Raw genomic sequence first — 9,657 nt, forward strand, 5'->3', positions numbered from 1 at the left:
TGTCATATTCATCACCGCTAACTTGTTGCCACATCACCCCGAGGCTCGAACCCACGAAATACCCTTCCCTACCCACGAAAACCATAGATCTGGAAATTTCGTGGATGATGAAGACGATTGATGGGATAGGTTGTTTGAAGTGTGGGGTGGTGAAAATGAAGATGGCAGGGATGGACTTCGTGGGTGGGTGTAATGGTGATGACAACATAGAGGTCGACTAGTGCGTCACGACGGTGGCAGATCTAGGGATGCGATGAAATGGTGGGTCTCGGTTTACAGTACGGAGGGTGGTAGTCAGGCGGTGGACGTGGTGGTGAGAAAATGGTGCGTTGATGATGACAATGAAGAATAATTGGGGTGTTGATTTTAGAATTTGATGATGATTTTTTTTTACTGTTGTTCCGGGTGTAATTCCAGAGCAGATATTTGTTACCACTCGTAGCTCGTAGAACGATGTCTTTACTTGGATCTTCCTTGCGGTTTCCTGAAACGATCAACAAACTGAGGGCTCGGCTTTGGCCGATCGTACTCACTCCGACGCTCAAGTCAGTTAACTTAGAGAGGTAAGTTGTTGTTACTTGGTTAAGAGTATAATGTAGAGAGATAAGGAAGATATTACCAGATGAATAGTGGTTATTAGGTTAATTTGTGGATCCTTTCCTCAATGAAGGTTGAGGAGTATTTATAGACTTTCACCTTTTGTCACGTAGTGGCCAAGTGGCCAAGTGGCTTGGCGGGGCAAAGACCGTTCTACCCTCGGCCGATGGACCTATGGCAGGCCGACCGAGGGGTCTTGGATATGAGTACGCGGATATGTGCCCCGGCCGGGTAGTCACCTGGCCGAGACCTGGGTGACGGGCCGATGGGCTGCATCGGCTAGACTTGACTTTGCTGTGGATACCTTTGACCTTGCTCAATATGTTGACTTGGTCAGCGGTGCAGAATATGCCCCATCAATTTGCCCCCAGCGTAGTCTATGCCGTGGTATGGGCTCCGATGTATGTTGAGCATATATTCTGCGCAAGTATTTTTGCAAAACTTTCTGCGTCGGCTTCTTCTGATGAATTTTATGCATCGGCTTCTTCTGATGTGTCGGCGTGGTTCTTGTTAGGCCGTACCATATCCCCCCTCCACATGGATGTGTAAAGGGCATCCGATGTGGAAAAGAAGGTGACGCTGGCCGAGACCAGGGCTGGGAGTGTCGGTTGTTTTTGATTGCCCCCGGCCGGTGCTTCCTAGCTTGGTTGATCAGGTGGCCGGTGGAGAGCAGGTACTTAGGAATTTGTTGAGGAAGGTGAATGGGCGTGTTGGAGACGCTTGGTTACTGTTGCATTGATTGACGTTCAACTGTTGCAACGATTGACATTCCGCGGTTGCATGTCCGACACGTGTCTGTTCGCTGATTGGTTGACGCTTCATGGGCTGTGCCCTGATTGGTCCTCTTCCATGGGCTTTTCTCTATAAATAGGGCAGTTTGAATGCATATCTCAACTGTGTAACGTCTTTGACGTGTCGATCGATGTGTTCCCGTCGTTCTCGGCTATCAATTAGCCGAGGTAATCGGGGTTACGGCTTGATAGCAAATCTTCTAGCATACCGGTCGTTGTGTCCCCGTCGCTCTCGGCCATCAATTAGCCGAGGTAATCGGGGTTACGGCTCGATAGCAAATCTTCTAGCATACCGGTCGTTGTGTCCCCGTCGCTCTCGGCCATCAATTAGCCGAGGTAATCGGGGTTACGGCTCGATAGCAAATCTTCTAGCATACCGGTCGTTGTGTCCCCGTCGCTCTCGGCCATCAATTAGCCGAGGTAATCGGGGTTACGGCTCGATAGCAAATCTTCTAGCATATCGGTCGTTGTGTCCCGTCGCTCTCGGCCATCAATTAGCCGAGGTAATCAGGGTTACGGCTCGATAGCAAATCTTCTAAAGATACCGGTCGTTGTCTCCCAGTCGCTCTCGGCCATCAATTAGCCGAGGTAATCGGGGTTACGGCTCGATAGCAAATCTTCTAGCATATCGGTCGTTGTGTCCCGTCGCTCTCGGCCATCAATTAGCCGAGGTAATCAGGGTTACGGCTCGATAGCAAATCTTCTAGCATACCGGTCGTTGTGTCCCCGTCGCTCTCGGCCATCAATTAGCCGAGGTAATCGGGGTTACGGCTCGATAGCAAATCTTCTAGCATACCGGTCGTTGTGTCCCCGTCGCTCTCGGCCATCAATTAGCCGAGGTAATCGGGGTTACGGCTCGATAGCAAATCTTCTTTTTGGGTGGCGATCATGGAGGGGACAAGCACTTGGATGAAAAACTTGGTTGCTTCTTCATTTATGATCACGCGTTGGGGTGTCCACATTGGGTTTGGACACCTCCGCGCTATACAAAGTACTTTCTTAAGTTGTCGGTGTTCCAACGACTCATCAAGGGCACATCCTCCATGTCCCGGCCAGGTATGTACCCGGCCTCATTTCTTCAACCACCTTGTAGGGACCCTCCCGATTGGCGTTAGTTTACCATGAATATTTCCTTTGTTGGTGGCGGCCGACTTTCTTAGGACTAGATCTCCTACTTTTAAGTCCCTCTTGTGGACTCTTCGGTTGTAGGCTCTTCTCATCCGGTTTTGGTATACTTTGCCAAGTTGAGGCGTCTTGTATCTCGGCTTTCTTCGTCCGTGTCCGGGAGGCTTGCGGCCTTCCTCATTTTCGACCGGGTTAAAGGTAGCCGTTACAATGCTCGGACCGTCGCTTCAATTGGTAGGACGCTTCGGATCCGTAGACTAAGTGGAAAGGAGAGTACCGTTGCTTCTTTCTCCGTGGTCCGTAGGGACCACGGGGCCGCCGGTAATTCATCGGCCCACCTTCCTTTAAGGTCTTCCACTGTCTTCTTCAAACCGTCGAGGATCGCTTTATTGTCGCCTCCGCCGTCCGTTGCTCTGTGGGTGGCAGACGGAGGAGTATGCATACTTGATGCCAAGCTCTTCTAACCAGATCATTATCAGGTCACTCCAAAATTCTCGGCCGTGGTCGAATACCATGACTTGGGGCAATCCGAAACGGGTTATAACATTTTCCCAGATTACCTTTCTGACGGCCGCTGTGGTCTTCGCCGGTCTTGCTACGCCTTCAACCCATTTGGTAAAGTAATCAACGGCGACGATCAAGAACTTCCTTCCTCCGGAGGCCGTTGGAAATGGTCCTAGCATGTCCATCCCCACTCGTGCGAAAGGGAGGGGCTAAGCACCGATTGCGAGTCTCGGGAAGGAGCGTGTATCACGGGCATGCATCCGGGCATTCGTGCACTTCTTGGTCTTCGTTCTAGAGTCCTGAAGCATGGTGGGCCAGAAGTAGCCGGCTCGGAGAGCTTTGTGGGCTAGTGTTCTTGCCCCCATGTGGTGTCCGCATATGCCCTCGTGAATCTCTGTCAGTATTAGTTCTGCGTCGGTTGGACCGACACATTTCAAGAGTGGTCTTATTACGGACCTTCTGTACAGTTCTCCTTCGAACACCAAGTACCTGGCGGCGATCCTTTTTATCTTGGCCGAGAGATTGCGGTCCTCCCAAGCAATTCACTTGAACTTTGTATTTCATTATCGGAGTCATCCACGTTGTCTCGGTCTCTACGTTGCCCACCATGCCGACGCCCTCGGTGATACTCTTCGTATTCCTGATATCTACCAGCACGGTTCGGCTGATGTTCTTGATGGTTGAGCTGGCAAGTTTGGAGAGAGCGTCGGCCCGGTTGTTCTCGGATCTGGGGATGCACTGAATTTTGAAGAACTTCAATTTTGCTGTGTCGGCTTTTACCCTTTCCAGGTATCTTACCATCCCATCGTCTCGCGCCTCGAACTCTCCTCTGATTTGGTTAGTAACCAATAGTGAATCTGTCTTCAACACAATGTGTTCGGCTCCGGCGGCCCTGGCTAGTTCGACCCCAGTTATCACCGCTTCGTACTCGGATTCGTTGTTTGAGGCCGGGAAGGTGTATTTCAAAGCGTACTCAAACTCGTCCCCGTTTGGGCTGATGATAAGAATGCCGGCGCCTGCGCTGTTTGTTGTGGAGGACCCGTCGGTGAATACCTCCTATACACCGGGGTGTATCTCCTCTTGATATGTGCACTCGGCCAGGAAATCTGCAAGTGCTTGCCTCTTTATCGAGGGCCTTGGTTTGTATTCAATGCCGAAGCCGGATAGCTCTACCGCCCACTTGATGAGTCTGCCGGATTGCTCGAATTTTTCCAGTGCTTTCTCCAATGGCTGGTCGGTTAGGACCGTCACGGGATGGGCATCGAAGTAGGGTTTTAACTTCCTTGCGGCGATGACGACAGCAAAGGCTGCCTTTTCAATAAGCGGGTAGTTCTTTTCGGTGGGCAACAATGTGTGGCTGACAAAGTAGATTGGGTGTTGCTGCTTGTCTTCTTCCCTGATGATTACGGCACTGACCGTGGCCGAGGTAATTGCTATGTACAAGTATAGCGTCTCCCCCAATATCAGCCTGGACAGAGTTGGGAGGGTCCGAAGATGAGCTTTTAGTTGCTTGAAGGCCGTGCTCTGCTCCTCCCCCCAGCTGAAGTCTTTATTTCCTTTCAACACTTTGAAGAAAGGTGTGCTCTTGTCGGCTGACCGAGAGATGAAACGGGCGAGAGCCGCCATTCTCCCGGTCAAGGAGCGTCTTCAGTTTTGCTATGTCAACCACCTGTCCCATGATGGTGACCTGGTTGGCGGGTGACGGCGTGTCCGGTATTGTCGGCATTCCGAATTCCGGTTGGATTACTCCGCCGGTGGAGGGGCCGCACGACTCGCAATGGTGAAATGTATCATCTTGGTGTGGCTCGGTTTCGTCATTAACGAACACCTCTTGTTGTTTTGACATCCTCTTAGCTTTTTGGGTGGGTTTTTTTTTTTGTGTTTTTGTTTTTGTTGTTTGGGAATGAATGTGACTAGCTTCTAGTGTCTTTCCCCACGATCGCGCCAATTGTTCCGGTGTAATTCCGAAGAGCGTATATTTGTTACCACTCGTAGCTCGTAGAACGATGTCTTTACTTGGATCTTCCTTGCGGTTTCCTGAAACGATGAACAAACTGAGGGCTCGGCTTTGGCCGAGCGTACTCACTCCGACGCTCAAGTCAGTTAACTTAGAGAGGTAAGTTGTTGTTACTTGGCTAAGAGTATAATGTAGAGAGATAAGGAAGATATTACCAGATGAATAGTGGTTATTAGGTTAATTTGTGGATCCTTTCCTCAATGAAGGTTGAGGAGTATTTATAGACTTTCACCTTTTGTCACGTAGTGGCCAAGTGGCCAAGTGGCTTGGCAGGCGGAAAGACCGTTCTACCCTCGGCCGATGGACCTATGGCAGGCCGACCGAGGGGTCTTGGATATGAGTACGCGGATATGTGCCCCGGCCGGGTAGTCACCTGGCCGAGACCTGGGTGACGGGCCGATGGGCTGCATCGGCTAGACTTGACTTTGCTGTGGATACCTTTGACCTTGCTCAATATGTTGACTTGGTCAGCGGTGCAGAATATGCCCCATCAACTGTAATTGATGATGATGTAGTTGGTGATGACTGATGAATGATTGAATGGTGTTATTTTTTATCTTTTAATTCAGGTGTTTTTAGTGAATTAGTAAGGGTATTCTTGTCTTTTAATAGTTTATTAACTCAACGAGTCGGGACATAAGTTAAATGATGATCGGGATTGAAATATGGTGGTAGATGGGATATTTAGGGTGTAATGTAGGTGGTCAATTGTAATAAACAAAATACAAGGTGATAATTTGTAAAATACGATAAATACTAGGTGGTAAGTAACAATTTTCACTTTTAATAACCCTAAAAATCAAGTAATATTAATTTAATCCTAATACTTCAAATACAGCAGCAATTGATTATCAAACAAGAACAGTAACAACATACAACAAACTAATATCGTCAATTTAGCATGAAAATGAATCAAAAATATACATATATAAACCTTAACTAAAATGAAATTATTGAAATGGTAGATTATACATACTGTGTTCAGAAACATTTCAAATGTGAGAATGGAAAAAAAGGAAGATAGGATGAATCGCCAAGTGAGAGATTGCGTGGGTCGAATGATGAGAGATCGAGTGGTTTTCGAGGGATTGTAATGGTGGAACCCGATAGTAGAAAAAATGGAAGAGAGGATGTAATGTGAGAGTGAGAAAAGACGGTGTGTTGAGAGAGTGAGTGCGAGAGGTTTGGTCATTTTTGACCTATTTTGGGTGAATTTAATATACATGAGATATTATAAATGTCTAAGGGTAAGATTATTGGAAATCTTGAGACAAGATTTTGGTAAGTCTTGAGACGTGACTCACTTAAGGCTATCAATAATCTACCATAATCTTGACAGAGTCTTAACAAAGTCTTAAGTTGGGTCTTAAAATCCAAGACTCAACTTAAGACTTTAGGTGAGTCTTGACCACATCTTAAAGAAAAATTATCCAATGGGTGGGCAACATGTGTCCTTTCTTTTTGTTAAAAAAATAAAGTGGAGTGGAAAAGTAAAGTCTGAGGTGAGTCTGACGGATAATGTATAAAGTCTGAGGTGAGTCTGAGATGGGTCTGAACAATAAAGAAATAATAAAAGTTAGTGGAAAGCTGATGTGACAGAGTCTGACTGATAATCTCACCCTAATGTCTATTCAATAGGCATCCGTTTTTAAAAAAATCCGATGCATATTGAATTGTATAGACATTGGTTTTTTGAAAATATCTAATGCATAAACTTATGCATGAGATTTTTTGAAATATTTGATGTCTATTGAGTGATGTCTATTACTCCCTTCTATTCACCATTTTCTTCCCTATTTTCTTAAATGGATTATTCAGGTTTTCTTCCATTTTCCTTTTTTGGAAAATTTTACTCTTATTTTATTCATTCCTATCTCCTATCACCAAACCCCACCCAACTCACAATTCCTTATTTAATTTCTATTTATTCATTCCTCTTTCCTATCACCAAACCCCACCCAACTCACAATTTCTTATTTAATTCATAATTATTCATTCCTCTCTCCTATCATTAAACCCAACACAACTCACAATTCATATTTTATTTCCCTCCTAAAATCTTGTGCCCACAACAAAGGGGAATAAAATGGAGAATAGGAGGGAGTATGATTTTTGTAGTAGTGCCTATTGTGGAGAGATTTTGATTATGCTTAGAGCAGGGAAATTGAATCCCTTCAAATCTCTCCCCCTCAATTTCTCTCCACACTCATTTGCTATCCAAATAAGAGATTTTAAATCTCATACTCTCCCTCCCTTTCTTTTCCCTTCAAATACCTCAATCCAAACACACCCTACGTCGTGGACTTGGATTGTGCATGTTTACGAGTCTTTCAAGTTTCAACACATATATCGTTTCTTTGACACTGATGTTTATGGTTTCCACCAGTTTATCACCTCAAAACTACTACTCCCTCCATACCAGACCAATGGTAACATGGTAAAAAATGAGGTTTTTAAGAAAAGAGGGTAAAAGCAATGGTAAAGAGGGAAAAAAAATAGGTGGGGTATGTAATTGTGGGTTGATAGGTGAGGTATGTAATGACATTTTGTGTAAATATCAAAAGGGTATAAGGATAACTTGGTAATGTTGTGGGCCAAATAAGGAATGTTACCATTGGTATGGTACGCCCGTATTAGGTAAGTATTACCATTAGTGTGGTATGGAGGGAGTATAACATCTTTAGATCCATCATAAAAATGAAATCATTGTATCAGCTTAACACTAGTTTTAGTTGAGGGGTCTTGCGAGATTTTCACAACTAAATTAATCATATCTCCTTCATTTGCGTGCATCTATCATGCAAAATCAAACAAAAACACGTTATATTCCGCTGCATCTTTATTAATCAAAACAAAAATAAAAACTCGTTACAACTTAAAAAAACGTAAACAGAACGTATTTTGTTCCGAAAGAGCCATCGAGGCCCGAAGAGAAAAGTTTCGACATAAATTACAAAGTTACAGCCACACACATGTAGATTTTTAACACTAACTATGAGAAATTGTCGTTGGTTTAAATGTGATGGTTAAGTCGTGGACCTGGATAGTCAAAGTCGTGAGACGTTGACTTGGATAGTCCAAGTCGTCGGCCATGGAAGATGTTTATGTAACCCACAGTCCCACATACTTCATTCGTATAAATGTTGGCCAACTACCTCGCGTCCTAACTTTGGTGTTTTCTTTGACGTTTCCCAAATTATTCTATAAGACCAATTTATCAATAAAACTAGCTCAATAACCTCAAAACCAAATAAAAATAGTTAATATATTTGTATAAATTTTATTTATTTTAATAATAAAATAATATTATAATTTAATACCTTGCAAATTTTAATATGTCTGTTGTTCCGGGTGTAATTCCAGAGCAAGTATTGTTACCACCCGTGGCTTGTAGAATGATATCTTGAGTTGAATCCCTCTTGCCTTTATCGTTCCTCTCGGCCTCTCCTGCAACAATGAACGAACCGAGGCTTGGCTTTGTGCCAAGCGTACTCACTCCGACGCTCAAGTCGAAGAACTCGAGGGATAAGTTGTTACTTGGCTAAATGCGTATTGTAGAGAGATAAGGAGATATTACTGGATTTAATAGTCATTCTTAGGTTAAATTGTGTCCCTTTCCTCAATGAGGGTTGAGGAGGATTTATAGACTTTCACCTTTTGTCACGTAGTGGCCAAGTGGCCAAGTGGCTAGCAGGTGGAAAGACAGCTTCTACCCTCGGCCGATGGACCTATGGCGGGCCGAGGGTCTTGGATATGAGTACGCGGATATGTGCCGGTACGGCATTTTGCCATGCCGAGACCTAGGTGACAAAAGCCGATAGGTCGACGGCTAGGGCGTCCTAAGTCGTTGACTTGCTTGTGGATATCTTTGACCTTGCTCAATATGTTGACTTGGTCAGCGGTGCAGAATATGCCCCATCAATTTGCCCCAGCGTAGTCTATGCCGTGGTATGGGCTCCGATGTATGTTTGAGCGTATATTCTGCGCAAGTAATTTGTAAAAAATTTTCTCAGACGGCTTCTTCTACCTCGGCCTGGTTCTTATTAGGCCGTACCATATATATCCCCCTCCGCATGGATGTGTAAAGGGCATCCGATGTGGAAGAGAAAGTGACGCCGGCCGAGACCAGGGTTGAGAGTGCTTAGGTTGTTTTTGATTGCCCCACGGTGCTACGTAGCTTGGTAGATCATGTGGCCGGCGGAGAGAGAGCGATATACCTAGGAATTTGTTGAGGAAGATGAATAGGCGAAGAGATGTGAATGGGCGTCAAGACGCTTGGTCATCATTGTTGCATTGATTGACGTTCACCATTTGTAAACGATTGACATTCCGTGGTTGCATGTCCGACACGTGTCTGGTTTCTTTGATAGGGTCATGCGCTTCATGGGTCGTTCTCTCGATTGGTCCTTCTTCATGGGCTTTTCCCTATAAATAGGGCGTTATTCCGTGAAACCGCCACCAATTTCATTCTCTCCAAAATTCTCTTCTCTCTAAACTTTCAAGGGCTTCTTTGTCTTCTAATTTTCGAGTTGTTACTCCGAAGTAGTGTTTTTCTTCAAGGTAAACAAACAAATTTCCTCACTTCTTATTTTGTTAAGTAATCATTGCTATCACGTCTTCACG

Source organism: Silene latifolia, chromosome 10 (assembly GCF_048544455.1).
Source record: "Silene latifolia isolate original U9 population chromosome 10, ASM4854445v1, whole genome shotgun sequence".
NCBI lineage: Eukaryota > Viridiplantae > Streptophyta > Magnoliopsida > Caryophyllales > Caryophyllaceae > Silene > Silene latifolia.